The sequence below is a fragment of the Dipodomys merriami genome, unplaced genomic scaffold, assembly GCF_024711535.1.
Source record: "Dipodomys merriami isolate MVZ:Mamm:240054 unplaced genomic scaffold, mDipMer1.0.p SCAF_12, whole genome shotgun sequence".
In the NCBI taxonomy this organism is placed as follows: domain Eukaryota; kingdom Metazoa; phylum Chordata; class Mammalia; order Rodentia; family Heteromyidae; genus Dipodomys; species Dipodomys merriami.
The window spans coordinates 10,648,032-10,664,356 of record NW_027202493.1 but is presented as its reverse complement, the minus strand read 5'-3'; the positions used below and the strand labels follow the sequence as shown (position 1 = coordinate 10,664,356).

The 16,325-nt window shown below is 35.7% G+C and overlaps 1 protein-coding gene across 13 annotated transcripts in view; it reads left to right on the top strand.

The window, feature by feature from the left end:
* Nucleotides 1–16,325, top strand: part of Nrg1 (neuregulin 1) — a 1,056,971-nt gene that overhangs the window by 938,979 nt on the left and 101,667 nt on the right. The window lies entirely within an intron of this gene.

The following is a 16,325-nucleotide window of genomic DNA, read 5'->3' as shown; positions in this document are numbered from 1 at the left end:
GATTAGGGGCAATTTATTTTGTTTAAAACTCCTACAAATATGCACAAAGGGGTTTTCCCAAATTAGTTGGTCTTCTGTAATCATATGTTTAAATAGCTTCTTTGCCAGTCATTTAAAAAGTACGAGATCCATTAGGAAGGTACTGCATTGGTTTTAAGATGTGTCACTTTAGCCAGTCAGGTAGCCGAAGCCCAGTTTAATAGCCCGTGAATGAAGAGACTCCAAGCTCTTAAAACAACACAGAACTCTGTATTGCCCTGTGCACTGAGTCAATGCAATTGTTTTAGATTGGAAAGTTGACAGGAATGAAACCATGACTCGTCAGATTGTTCCAAGTTGTCAGTGTAGAATTCTAACAGGGAGTTTTTATGGCTCTTTCTTAACTTGTTTGTAGTTGATTTTTATTTTCACTGTCTTCTGGTGCTCTTTACCATTGATGAGTATTGACTTAGTAGAAAAAAGTAAAAGACAAGGTAATCAGATTTGTAATACTGTATGTAAAATCTTAGAGTTAAAACCGTTGGAGGTGGGGAAACTGTGCTGAAATACCCCTTCAGTTTCCTTCTAGACCATGATAAAGAATAAAGATGACATCCTGTAGACATTTATGTTCAGTATGTGGTAGCTCAGTATAAAACAACATACAAAAAAACTTACGTTTGGGTTTCAAGATCTTTGCATATACACACACACACACACACACACACACACACACACACACACATACACACCAGTTTCAGTACACAGATTTTAAAAAGAGGTTTGTTTTTGCAGTTGCAATTAGGAAAACGGTCTTTATGCAGACACTGGTTTGTATCTTTATCAAATCCCTGATGCATCATTAAGGTCTGACAGGCAAACTGCATTCGCTGCCTCTTCCCACCTGGCAAAGTGACCGGGAACTAATACCCAGATGAAATGATAGGCTATAAAAAGCAAGTGCATACCCTGCAGATACAGAGAAACAGAGTGCACCAATGAAGACAAGACTACTTCTTTGTCTTTACCAGTTTACACTTACCTTTAATTAAAATGTGTCTAGGTAGTTTGAATTAGTAAAGAAAGATGGCTCTTAAAAAAATTGTAGCTACATGCTATAATTTTCTTAATCTGATCAAGTCAAGCAAACAAAGAAACATGTAGCACATTTTGCTAATCTAGAGCCCGATTAAAAGTAGTAGTGAAATTCTAAGTATTTTTTTTAAAGGAAATTCTTCTACTAAGGGTTTTAATAAGACTATGCATTCCAAATAGATGTCTTTTTTTCTTTTCTTTTCTTTTCCCCCCACTTTTTTTCAAGCCAGGAATTGATTTTGTGGCATTAGTAATAAGTGGAAAAGATTTACTGCTGCTTAAAAGCATCTCAGTGCCCAGTTCTGGCCAGCAACAAAGCTGCAGCATTTTCCCGTGCATTGGAGATAAGCAGTCGGGAAGTGCTTTGCTCCTGAAAAGTTAGAGGTACAGTAGTAGCATCCTGTGTGACACACTGTTCATTTTTTGGACTAGTAGCTCAAAATATAATGAAAATTTGTAAAACAATTGTATTTATGATGGGAAGGGAATAGCAAGAGGCTTATTAACAGTTATTTTGTTGTTAAAAGATTTGTAACTATTAAATAATGGAAAAGACAGGAAAAAAGCTTAGAGATTTTGTAGTCTATTCTTTTTGTATTCTATTGTTTTCATCTAAGCAAGCATTGTTCAGTGACAGAAAGAAGTAGGACTTTCTTTTCCTTGTCCCTGTTTTTGATGTGAACTAAACTGTCATGGCTTATATTTTTAAGTGACAGTCTCATGGTTGAAGCATACTTTGCAGTGGGCTCAGGACTTTATGCTCCCTTCCAGTTTTCTTTCTGTCTCAGTTTATTCTGTATATCATGGTTAGGGCTGTAACCTTCAAGGCCATAGTCTGTTGAAGGCTAATTGATTGTTCTTTATGCTAGAGCCTGAGAGAATAGAAGAGCAACATAGTAATCTTGTCTGCTGCATTTGTCCCCAGACCAAACCCCCTTGCCATTAGAGTTTTGTTTTATAAGTATTAGAAATATACTTTCTTCCTCACTAACTATTGTCAAATGATAAGCTCTGTGTTTTTTGTTTTACAATACAAGGCAGAAAAGAATGTTTGAAATTGCCTATACTTACAGTGTTTTTGTCAGGTTCATAAAAATGATTATTCCTTTCATAGGATAATCTAATTTCATGTGTTCATCATATTATTATGTGCATATTTATAGTTTTTTGAGAAATTTAACACAAAAGTGGAATGAAAATATGCATATATGTAATTATTATTCTGGTTTTTATATGCTTTATTGCTTTTCCCCCCAATATCAAAATGATTGAATTGTGATGCTAAGTAAAGTTTTGGTTTTCATTGAGTCATGTTATAATTGAACCATTTATTTATTCCCTTTTAAAGAAATTTTATTTGGGAAGATATTAGAGATGGAACCCAGGGCATTACACATGCTAGACAAGTGCTCTGTCAGTGAGCTAAAGCCACAGCCTAAACCACTAATTTATTTTCTTTACGTTGGTTTTAATTTTTTTTCCTACCCTTTACATATATAGGTAAGGAGTTTGGAGAGACTAGGTTTGGCAAATTTCAAGCTTAGAGTACTATGAAAAAACTCTGATTAATTAGATTGTAGCCAGGAATCTTATGGTACCATCTGAAGGAAAACGTTGTCTGTTATAGAAGGCCCAGCTTGACAACAGACTCTTGGACACAAGAATATATTGATATTTTAATCTCAGGCCAAATTCGTTTTGCTTTGTCTTAACTCTCTCTGAAGTTGCATGGCAAAAAAAGTTGTTGCCACAGTGACAATAAGAACACTACCATCTGCAGAGGACCCACAGGATGGACTGAATACACCAAACATTTCTTTCCTTTGATTCCAAAGTACTTTCCATTTCAGTGCCAGTGGATCCTTCCTCTTGACTGAGCTTGAAGGTATTTTAGAATGGCAATTGCAAATAACTTTCTCCTCACCTTGCTTAAAGCCTAAGACATTCAAAGCAGGAACAAAGTGAATGAAAGTGAACAATCTCCAGTTAGGACTGAACAATTGAAATAATGAATGAAATTCTTTCACTGAAATTCACTAAACTGAAAATTTTATGAAATCCAAAATAGTAGAAAATAAAGAAGTAAAAAACGAGAGCCATTTCCTGTCTAGCAGAATTTCAGTAAACACACACACAAACATAGACAGACACATAGATACATACATATATAGACCCACAGACCCACACAGAACCCCCCCCATACCTCTTGATAGCTCCTCCCTGTTTTAAAGAATTAAAGCTGGAGACTAATCTGAATGGTTTAAGTGGCACCATTGGTACCTGCTGGGACCATTGGTCAAGTAAGTGCAATTCACATCACTAGAATTAAACTTCTTTCCTTCCTTCCTGTTTTGCTCTTATTAAATTTTCAGCAAGGGTGTTTTGCTTTGTTACTTTCCTTTTGATTGGTTCTTCCCCCCTTTGTTCAGCATGTTGAAACAGCTCGAGTTGACCAGGGTGAGCTGTTCCCTAGTACACAGCAGATGGCTCTATGGCTTGCTTCATCTCTACATATCTCACGTTGATTTCCCTTCCTTTTTCCTTTGTGATACCAAGATCACTCATCTTGCTTGTCAGTTACATTTTCAATCTTTCTGATTAATGTGATTATACCATCAGTATCTCGTTGCATTTTAAAACACCCAAATATCTTCCCCTGTTTCTTCACACTTTACATCGTGTATTGCTTTTAACACTGAATGGTATTTACACATATTATAAACACCTATTAAAACTGTCTCCAACCAGCAAAAGAAATTAAAATGCCATGTTTTTATTGACATAATAAAGGTGAACTTTTGCTCCTCTTTTTTTTTTTTTTGGAGGGGGGGGCTCTTCTCCTTTCTCTGAGAGTGCCTGCTGCAGATTTCCCTGCTGATTCCTTTATATGTTTGTGTCCAAGACATTTCTGTACTCTCAGGAAGTCCTTAAATTTCAAACCATACATCTGTGTTTTGACTCCTTTCCTTTTCCTTTTAACATTTGACAGAAGCTTTTTAAGGAAAAATACATATATACATATCTATCTATCTGTCCACCTTTCTCTCTCTTTCTCTCTCTCTCTCTCTCTTACTGAGAACCAGTAATGCATCTTTTGCCCATTGAGTCCATTGAACTTTTTAGAAAACCAGTAACATACTCGTATTTTTTTAGGCTTTATGTCAATGTGTTATTTTTGTTGCCTCTTACTCTTCATTCTGCACATGTGTATTACATGTGTATTACATACCTACAATATGTCAGCCACTGTTGCAGACTGGCAACAGGGACTATTGCTGTCATAGAGTTTATGTTCTGGAAGATAAAAAAATCTAGTTGCATAATTCAATTACTGTATTTCTTTGCTACTCACACATACAATACACATGCATAAACACATGTATATCCTTTGGAAGAAGGGAGCATTTCTTCTCTGTACATTCATTTTGACTACCAATACTATTCTTCATCACTTTTTCATCAACTAAATACTGAAAAATATCTAGAAAATGGCCTTTGTTGTATAGCGACACTAATCCTACTTCTGCTACCAACAAGCCAGGTAACCTTGAATGATTCATTTTTGATCAGTGTGGCATGAGTTAATCAAAATATTGGGCTGGTTCTGAAAATAACATCATTCTAACCTGTTAGACTTTTTCTTTTGTCACATTTTTTTTTCCCCCGCCGGTTGTGGGGCCTGAACTCTGGGCCTGGGCGCTGTCCCTCAGCTCTTCAGCTCAAGGCAAGAGCTCTACCACTTGAGTCACAGGGCCACTTCCGGCTTTTTCTGCTTATGTGGTGCTGAGGAATCGAACCCAGGGCCTCATGCATTGCAAGGCAAGCTCTCTACCACTGAGCCACCTTCCCAGCCCTAGGCTTTTTCTTTTGATGTAGAGAATACATACATAGTTCTTCTAGCATGTGGAAATTTTATTTTCAGGTTTCAGAAAGCTGATAGGTTTTTTGTTTTACCTTTTTAATCTTATTTTCTGTGTTTTTTTGACTTGCAGAACATCTCCAAGATTTTTTTTAGTTTATCTGTCCAGAGAAAGGCTAGAATCTGCCATGAAGTCATTAGTTCTTAAACTTCATAAAGATATGCAATTGTATATCACTTAGGTGAAGATTGATTGGCTAGAGATGAGTGAAATTACTCCTCATTTTCATCTTTACTGCAATGAGTTTGACATACTCTGTGTGTGTGTGTGTGTGTGTGTGTGTGTGTGTGTGTGTGTGTGTGTGTGTGGTCTGTAAGCATTCACAGGTTGTTTTTGAGTAATATTATTGATGTCTTATAGTTATAGAATTGCACACGTTAAACAATTGTAGGCAGATCCCTGAGTCACTTGGAAGTAACAAAACACAGGATTGGATAAGTGAAGTGACTTGCCCAAGGTCACAATCATTAATTGGTGACTGTACTAAAGACTAAACCTAAATGACCCTTTTCCTTAGCTCAACTTGCTCTTCTCAAAACCCTTTGAAGCTTAGATTGAAATACTAAATATTATTTAACTAAACTATTTTTAATTTTCTCATTTATTCAAATTCTATTTTGTTAAGTTTTTGTTACTCAATTGTAGCTATCTTCTTCAGAAAAGAGGATGCTTCCTCAGTGGTCTTGTTAGTCTGGGCTGCCATGTGGACATCCATCTCCCAGTAACTGGGATGCTGGAGAATTGTTTTTTGTTTTTGTTTTTGTTTTTTATTATCCCAGTTAAAACTGTGTCATTTATGTGGAAAGAAGTTACTTTCTTATTATGGTGGATCATATTCAAGCAGTGATACTGGTGAGGGAGTCACAAGCAGTCCCTTACCACTCTTTTCTCAGTTCATTTGCTTTCTAACTGGGAAGACTCTGATTTTAATCCTACTTGTCCTTGCTCACAGTCTAGAGCAAGTAGGACATACCCACTTAACCTGTTTCCTTTTTTCTATCTGATAAATATGCCTTGAGGTGTTGGAGGATTAAATGAGATGCTAAAAAGCACCAAGTTCTAGGCCTGAAACATCATAGACCTGAAACACAAACCCAGTACCAATTTCTCCCTTCTACTTTTTTTTGTTGGTTGTGGGGCTTGAGCTCTGGGCCTCAGCTCTTCAGCTCAAGGCTAACTCTACCACTTGAGCCACAGCACCATTTCTGGTTTTCTGGTGGTTAATTGAAGATAAGAGTCTCATGGGGACTTTCCTGCCTAGGCTGGCTTTGAACCGTGATCCTCATATGTCAGCCTCCTGAGTAGCGAGGTTTACACAGGTGTGAGTTACCAGCACCTGGCCCTCCTCCTCCTGCTTTTGACTCCTTTTTTCACCTTGAATGTTTTCCATCTTTGATCTTGACAGTGATTGTATGTTAGTGTTAGAAGAAAATGTTTAAGGCTTGAGGGAATTTATGAAACTTGAGACTTAGGGTTGAAGAAATACCATAGGAAAGTTGAGATCCAGAACCAGCTCCACCACTGACAAGTTGTGTGACTTTGAGCAAATCACTTCAGCACTGCTTTTTACATCAGAACAAATGAGGGTAGCAATCAATGGAATGTTCCAGAAATAGTGATGAGGACAAAATAAGTTACAATGTGTGAAGAAAAGTATGTGACTGGAACAGGACTGAGAAATATTAATGTCCTTTTCTGTTTCAGTCGGAATTCATAAATGACTATATGTATGAATATCAGCATTTCTAGAAACAAATCATAGGTGCCTTTACACATAATGTACTCATTATCTTGCTCTGTAACTGTAAACCCTCTGTGCAGTATTTTCACAATAAAAACTTATTTAAAAATTAATTTCATTAGTCTCAGTATAATGTAGAACTGTACTAGTTACTTGAACCTCAGTACAATAAAAAATGATATTTTACCTCATAATGCCACACTTATTATTCTTTAGGTAATGCCAAAAATCAGTACACAAAGGCTTTATAGATAGAATGATCAAAGTTTTTTGTAAGAAAGAAAAAGACAAGAGGGTTGACTAAATTGTGTTTCTCAAGGGTATTGAGATTGGAGTATGGGAAAACTACAGTTGAGATGTAGCTCAAATAATCTGGCTGGAAAGATCATGAATTTTTGCTTTGAATAATGATTATATCCACTTTACGCTCTTTTATTATTCCAAATGGGATTTGTCAATGTTTGACAAAGATATCATTTCATGTAGAGTAATTTTACATGAGCTAAGTCAAATGTAAGGATTGTTTAGTTAAAAACATTTAAATATATACAATATATTATAGCTGGTATGCATGTATATCATACATATAACATGCTAAATAAAAGGAAATTGTCTCATAATTAATGAATGAAATAAGATACAATGAAATTATTTAAAACATGTGTGAAAAGATAGAGCTTGGTAGGCCTAAGGTGGCAGGCCAAAATATAAACAGTCCCCATATGAGTTTTATTTAAAAAAAAGAAAAGAGAAGAAAATCTGTTAGGAGGAGAAATAATTATTCTTTAAATGTATTGGACATTGTTGCAGTGAACTTCAACTGAAGTCTTATTAACTGGACTCTGGGGTCATAATCCTACAAAAAGGGAAAATAGTTAATGTTTTTCTGGATTTGCGTATTTGAGGGTATTTAATATTTTATTTTGTATAATGACCTTCCTTACATAGAAATGCAATTTTGAAAAAACATGGCACTTATTATGAATGTGTAGTAATGAGCATAATAAATGTGTCCATTATTCTTTAATGTAGGACTAGAAATATATGCTTTGATGATCTTAATTCTTACTTTCGTGCTTTGATTATCTTAATTGTTACTATTTCAGGTATAATGGATTTGGTGCAGAAACTGAATTTGGAATCAAAATTGGAACAATGAGCTAGCCACTTATAGGGGAAAATATTTATAGTTATCTGGGGCAGATGTTACCTGAGTATGAGCTTTCTGATATAAGTAAATAGACCTAAAATTTTTTGAGGGTAAATAATAGACTCTTCTTCAGGTAAACTACTTTAAAATTTTTTATTTAATCAGGAACATGATGTGACACAATATCATTTACAGTGTCTTTCCAGAGGTGATATTCTCCATGCAAAAGAGTAATTTATAGACTCATTTGTAAGCAAATGTAGTGAAGGATTTGCCAGGCAAGTTAGTTCTTTAATACAAGTATCTCCTCTGTAACTCATTTTAGTCCAAAACTTTGCCATTTAAAATTAAAAATTTGCACATACACAAGTGCTTTTGAAGAGAAAACAAAAACAACAGTGAAGACAATGATAATGAATACAAAAAAGAAAAGCATATTCTTAGATACTAGATTTCTTGGGTCCTAACTGTGTTATCTATGTTGGTATAAGATATTGATACAATTTTATTTCTCTAGCTTCTTTTCCTTTGTTTCCTTTTTCCTTGTAATTCCAGTTTCTTTTCTCTTTCTTCTCCTATTTCATACCCCATCATTACTTCTCCAGTGGTCTGCCCCAAAAATTTCTTCTTCACTTTTCTCTCTTCCACTCTGTTTTGAGACCAGTATCTCTGAGGATCAGGAGCCTGGGAGCAGATGGCCTCGGTCTGTGGTTTCTCAGTACTTGGGTTGGGGGAGGAAAGGAGGGAGACCTTAACCACAGAGGCCACTTACTACCCCAGTGACTTTCACTGTTGTCTCTTCCTTTGCTAAGTAGCAAGGAAGTATTTGTTTTATGAAATATGTTGGTGCCACAGCAATAAGAGCTCCATAAATAAACAGAATGATATAAGGACAGTAGAATTGAACTCTTGTTAGCATTTGTTTGTAATCCCTTGGTAGAGCTTCCTGGGTCATAATTGCTTGATCTTCTGGGAGCAAAAAGAATCAGCAGCCATTGATTGTTACATGATGCTAAGTATTGCCTAAGCAAAACTTAAGAATTATTAGTGGCAACTAATAGTATAATCCTTAAAGCAAGCAAAACTTTATAGTTTTCCCCATCAAACAAATCTTAGGTTTCTCAAAAGGAATAAGGAGAAAAGAATACTATATATTCAGTCAAAATGATAGTTACAAATGAAAAAGAAATGAAGTGTTACTTCAGTTATTATATCGTTTTGTGTTTGTTATAACACAGAAATGTGTAAATTAAGACAGAACAGTTTTTTCATACATCTGATCCTATAACCATTTTTGGTTTGGGTTAGGTTTCGTGTGGCTTTTTTGTGTGTTTTGTGTTGTCATCATATCTACATTGCTCTGTGGAAGTGGAAGGAGAGAGAGGGGTAGGGGTAGGGAGTAATAATGTATCAATCCCCTGTCAATCTGAAGTGTTTAGATGGCCTAAACCTTAACTGGCAAATACTGACACCAATGTAACAGTATATAAACTTGTTTCTATGACTTCTGGCTTCATAAGATGGAGGGGGGCCAAGTCTAGATGGAGATAAATACTCTTTGTGGTGGGAGAATAGACTCAAATGTTTTGACTTTCACAAGTCAGAAATCTCATTATCCAGATGTATTCAAAAGGCTAACAGAATGATTGGTGCTGTCAATACTAAGTTAACAATGATGTTCACATATCTGAATTATATTAAATGAGACCATAAAAGAATAATTAACATTTAGAGCCATAAAACATTTTATAGAGAAGCAAGTCAAAATTAAAATTTTACTCATGAGGAAACTAAGATCCAGAAACATAAAATATGGGGTCTTAACTTGTACACTTATAGTTACTAAGAGAGAGGAGTGGACATTAGGAATTGGAATGCACCTCCCTCCTTAGTGTGTTTTCAGTGTTCCATACTATCACAAATTAGGTAATTGTTTTAAAGCTGAATGAACTTCCTGTTGCCCCCATCATTCCATGTCTTTTGAATGCCCAGTCAATAAGCTTAGTCCAGGAGTTTACCTACAAAGAGAAAAAAAAACCAAGAACAATACATAAAGATACTAGTTTAGAATGTAAATAGACTAGGTTAGAATGCAGAATAGTTTAGAATGGTGTACTGTACAGCATGGGGAGAAAATATAGAGAAGCACAAGATAGTTGGAGTACTGCAGGAGAAACATGGCCATTTTAAATAGAATGGTCTGGATAGACTGCAGTGAGAACCTATTGAAAGACCCAGGAGAGGTTAACAGTTTACCATGAGACAACAAGGAAGAAGAATTTTGCCTGTATTTTCAGACAGGCAGGAAGAATCACAGGTCAATGTGGCTGAAGTGTAATAAGGGAGGTAAAAGACTTAAAGAGGTTTTCCAGAGCTCTCAACAATGTGAGAGTCTCAGTCTCCTCTCCTGCCTGAGGTGGTCACCTGGTCCCATGGTGCAGAGTACTCAGCTAGCCTGTACCTGTACCTCTCCCCCATGCCCCAACTCTTAGTAGCTCTGCAAGGTTATTCTGTCAGGTACTTTCATCATTGTAGATACCATTAAACTCCCCTTTCTTCTCATTTCAGCAGCTTGTACTGACTTTAATCTTCCTGTGTATACTTACACATCTCTCTCTTGCAGCTATTTGTTTCAATCCCCTGTTTTCCTGTCCAAAATAGGTTGTAAGTCACCTGTTTGCTTTTGGTTACCTCTCCATACTAGACTAAAGAAACCCAAACAAAAACAAACAAGCAAAAACAAATCTCACATTTTACTTAGCTGCTACTGATAAGGCCTGGGTTCAGGGAATGGTGGAGTTCAAAGAGACACAGCTAGTTTCTATTCTCAAACAACTGTCTGCTAAAAGATAACACACTTGGCATTAATCAAGAAACAAAGTAGTATGTGAGAAGTATGGAGAGTAAATGCTTAAACAATTGAGCGTTCAGAAAATAGTGGCGGTTCTGGGTGCAAGTAGCTCACGCCTGTGGTCCTAACTACTGTATAGAGGCTGAGATCTGAGGATTGCAGTTTGAAGCCAGCCCAGGCAGGACAGTCCATGAGACTCTCATCTCCAATTAACCACCAAAAAGCTAGAAGTGTGGTAGAGCACTAGCTATGAGCACAAAAGCTCAGGAACAGCACCCAGACCCTGAGTTAAAGCCAAGGATGGGCACACACACACAAAAATAGTGGTTAAGAAAGGAAGAAATCAAAGGCATCTTTGTATAGGAGTGAGAATTGATTTGAGCCTTGAAAGACGAATGTGATTCTGTAGAATATGGGCATTTCATGTGAAAGAAAGGCTAACAACAAAACAAGTGTTAGGTGAATTTTGGATGGACCTGTTTGGTTGGCAAAGATTTTATAGAAAATGTTTAGCAAGCATGCATTATGTGCTAGGTAGTTTATATGTATTACCAAATCTTCCCCCAAAGCCATGAAATAGGTATTTTTTTTAAAGAAGCTCATAAGCTGAAGAAATGGATGGTCAAGACATGCAAATAATGATAGTGTAGGCATTAAAATAATATGGATGGTAACAATAGTGATGATGATGTTGGTGATAATCTGATTGATACAAAATGAAGTAGGAAGTAATACATGTGTATAAGATACATTATAAAAAAAAGAATCGCTCCATTCTAATTGAATGTGGGGAAGGAAGGAAATGATTCTATGCACATTAGTGATTTAGTGGTTGTTAAATTAATGAATCTGAATAAAAGCACCATAGATTTATTCAACATGCATTTATTGGGGACTCTACTAAGTATTTATGAATATATATATTTAGTGTGTTTATGACAGGAAATGACTTGTGTTCCAATTTTCAGGAAGTATGCATTACTTACTTCTTCCTGATGGAGCCACTCAAATAATATTAACTATTCGTTCCCTCATACTATACAAAAATTCAAAACAATGAAAGGGAGAACATAAAGACATTTTTACTTTACTTTCAGACATTATTATTGCTGATGAATCAAAATCCTTTTAGAATATATGTCCCTTTGAGGGGATTTATAGCACCAGTAATTTATGCACTGAGATCTATTTTAGTATGGAAATTGCAAATGGAATTGTATCTTGAGTTCTTGTTTGGCATGTGATAATACAGTCTCGTCTCATAATATATGCATAACATACCATTTAGCATACAAATTCATTCATACTAGTATGTCTGTGTGGGAATTTTCAAGTTTTAAAACTGTATAGTTATTATGTAAAGGTAGAAAATATTACTCCCCTACTAAGTTATTTTTCCTATTTAGTCACAGACTATTTGAACAAAGCTCTATATTAAAATGCACACATTAGTTCATTTGGCTTGTTTATAACATAAATTCATAGGTACAACTGTTAATCTAAGACTTTGGCAGACTATTAATAATGGCATTCTCAGTTTGTAGCTCTTTCATCCATGTAATTTTAGCGATCTATGTACTCTGTTCTAGGGAAAGGAATATTTCAAGACTAAGGAGGCAATCAATATGTGGAGATATATTTTTAGCTTTTCAAAGCTAGTAAATGAAGTTGTTCAATAATGTAACTTCTACTTACACAGCCTGAAACAAGCCATTGGTACTAGTGACACAGCAATGATACGGGATTTCAGAGGCAAATAATTAATATTAGATGTAAATAATGAATATTTTCTTACTGTGTTGTGTACTTAATATTACTATTGTTAGAATCAAGAGTTTCAATAATGGAGAAAATACCTCTAATGATTAAAACACTACAGAAAGGACTCTCCTTGGTCTTCAAACTTATAAGTCTAAAGGGCAATGATTTAGAGCTCAGAGACCTGACTGTGGTTAGCATTTCTAGGTCTGCACCCCGGTGCCCTCAAGGATGAGAAATGGCAGTCACTAGTGTGTAACTCCAAGTGGCCATCTCCTTTTCTAATTCATGGACGATCTCGAGTTAGAGTCATTATCTTTCACACTTGGTTTTCAGACTTTTAAAGGGAAGTAATATTTTGATTTTTTTCAGGAAAGAGAAGGGGAAAGAGAGAGAGAAGATTAAGAGAGACAGAGACTTGATTGGTTTCCTGGTTTAGTTGCATCACTTACAGTTTGTCCTAAGGTGTCCTAACAGTGCCACAGAACCAGAAACACTGGAACCCCAAATTCTGGTGTCTATTGCTCAATCTATTTTTTTAACTTGTGAAAAATTGCATTATATGACATTTATCATTTTAATGCTTTTGAAGTGTAGTAGAGTTAGGTCTATTCACATTGTTGTAAAAGATTTCCAGAACTCTTTTTTTAGCTTGCAGATCTAGAATTCTACAACCATTGGAGAACTTTCCACTTCTACCTAGCCCTCAGCATTAGGTCCTCAGAATTCTACTTTATCTTTCTATGTAAACACTTCACATAGTTGGAAGTACACAGTGTTTGTCTTTTGTGACTGACATTCAGAATGCCCTAATAATTCATCCATGTTGCTGCATGTATCTAAATGACCTTCATTTATAAGGCTGGATACTATTGTATGTATTTACCACATTTATCTTCAATTTGTCAAGTGGTAAATATGGATACCATCTATCTTTATCTATTATGAACCATACAGATATGCACTTAGGTATAACAGCTTATTTTTGTTCATCGAGTGTGAAAGTTAAACAGTGATTCAGCTTTGTGAAAAATAATATGTATTATGGAAACATAATGAATGCACTTTGCTTATTGTATATTAACAATTCTTCTGAGAAAATGCACCTCTAATAGAGCTATAGATTTTGATGATGCAGTAATGGCTAGGAAGAACTTTTCACTAGAGCCAAGACTTGTTTTTTCTCTTTTCTTCCTCTTTTGATTGTTTAGAGAATCTCTTATTCTAATTCAATAAAACCAGCTGAGTTTTACCACACACACATATATGCACACTTATTCAAACAGATTATCAGTTTCAAAAGGCAGGTTCTTCATGGATGATGATGATGGTGATGGTAGGAAGAATCGAGTCCAGTAACATAGGTTTTGGTTAAAGGTTGCTGTCCTTAGTCCTCTTCTTCAACTATTTAGTTCCAGGAAGGTCCAATTAGGATTTTCTGAAAAGATTTATAGTTTTCTTCACTGTCAGTAAACAGTTTTTTTTCCAATTGAGCCTGTGAAAACAATCCAACTAGTGAGCTTCAATGGGAAAGAGAAGGTACAGATGACTGAAGTGTTGGAGTTACTCTGGCCTCAACCACTGTGACTGAAAGCGTGTAGGAAGTATTCATCTTAGACTTCTGGATGCTCAGCTTTCCCATTCAGCTATCTCACCTAACATGTTGGACTTGTTCATTGCTTTATATGTGCAAGAGATAGATTAAGTTCCCAGGCTTAGTTATTTTGACATTGTTTTGAAGAAATAGGAAAAATAAAAACAGGCCTCTCTGTAAGCATTTTGACTTTAACAAGGCCATATCTCTAGAAATAGACAAAGATGAAGTAATGTTAGTATAAATTACACTTATTATTATAATCAGTATGGGCCTAATTTTTCCTTGCAATTACCAAGTCTTTTCTTCTCTCATCTAATAATTTTTTTCTTTAGGATGTACAGAATAAAGTCCTTTCCTTGATAGCTTTTGAAAGAGAATATGCCCTTGGATAAAAGTAATAGGTAAAATACCCAACTTTGCAAATCTGGATAAACCTCTGATTCATAAACAAATTCATGTGATATTTGGATAACTGAATTCGTTCTGACAATTGCTTTTGCCTCAGAATATACCTGCTGTCTTGCTGGTTATTTTATGTTGTTATTGATGCTTGTTATCTGTTTGCCATTCATGATGAGGACGGTATTGTTAATGGGTAGACACAAAATTTACAAGGGAAAACAAATAGAAAAAGATAAACGAAAGCATACATAATGTTACTTTTTTTGCCTGTTTATTGGGATTTGTTCACAGGTGTTCACATAGGTGTTATATCTTTGGCAAGATTTTTTTTTCTTTTTTCCTTTATTCCAGAAGTCCAGTTTAACCTTCCCATACATGGCACTAGGCCCTCAAGAGGAAGAAGAAAAGAATTCTATAACTTTGTCAATCCCACAAATTGTAAATAGAGGAAACTTTCTTATAAAAATTACAAAGGAAAATGTGAGTGCTGAAAGCTAAATATATTTTGACTTGTTCTGAAAGAAGGTAGATCAGATAAGTAAAGTCAGATTGGAGTTGGCATTTGGAGTTAAGCAGCTTTTCTGTGCCGTGTCCTGACATTTAAGTTAATAGAGTAGGTTCTAATGGATTTCTTTAAAATATTACAGTTCATCTGACATTTGGTTAAAAAGTATTTCATTTTTGAAGAAATGATTAGACTTGGTCTTATTGGGTCAGGGCTTTCAAAATCCATAGTTTTGCCTTGTGGCCTGTGCTATAACAAGAGTGTGATTTTTCTGAGCCCATTGAACCCTAAGTCTGCCGTCGGAAAGAGGCTTTATTGTTGCTTTCATGGTCATTCAAGAGAGTCATAGGAGTGAAAGTTGCAAAAGCTGAGAGTGAATATGAATTATATTGTTCCTCATTCCTATCTCCTTGATTTATATGAATTTACCAAATTGGTGCATCGGTGAATGTTTGATTTCATAGCTTAAAAAATTAACATTATATTATGAGCATTTTAATGCCATTAGTGCTGAGATGCCTGAAATTTTTATATTTGGTTTGTTATAGCTGCCCCAAGAATTTCTCTTGAGTTTTAAGAATTTGCTTTTCAATTAAAACCTACTTTTGAGGCTCCCTCTCATCTCTGTTGTACTCATCTTGCTACTAGACTCCAGTATAAACTTGAGCTGCTTTTGACTTCTCTGATCAAGTGCAAGGATGTTTAGGGTATGAGGTGAAGGGGTTTGAGAGGAAAAGTGAAAGAATTAGAAAGGTTAGAATCTATACATTTGGAGCCAATTAAATGTACTTTCATACACAGACCAAGACTTGTGTACTTTTTCCTGCCTTTCTTGTTCCTCTTCCATAAACTTCTCAGACATTGATTTCTTTTTGCATGTTCCAAGGAGAATGACTGGTTGAAGAGCTGTTAGCCATGTTTGGGAAATTATTCTATTCTTATCCAGGCCTTTCCTCAAGTCTCCCCTTCCCAACTTGGGATCTCTGTAAGCTGGGAAATATTGCTATATTTTGGATCTTCATTGTCCCCCTTGTGTTAAATGTTTAGTCCCCAGCATGGCACTATTAAGGAGGGAATGGGAACTTTAAAAGGTGGGGACTTTGTGGAAGGTTTTTATGTCATTATTTCAAGCCCTTGATGAAGATAGTGGGGCTTGGTTCCTTTCTCTCCCTCTCCTTCCCTTCCCCACCATAAGGTAAATAGTTTTGCTTGAAGAGCATGATCTCCATGATCTGCCACCTTAAACACGGTGCTTCAGGGCCAACCAATCATGGACTGACAACTGTAAAACTGTGAGCCAAAATACCTTTATACTAACCTTATGTTA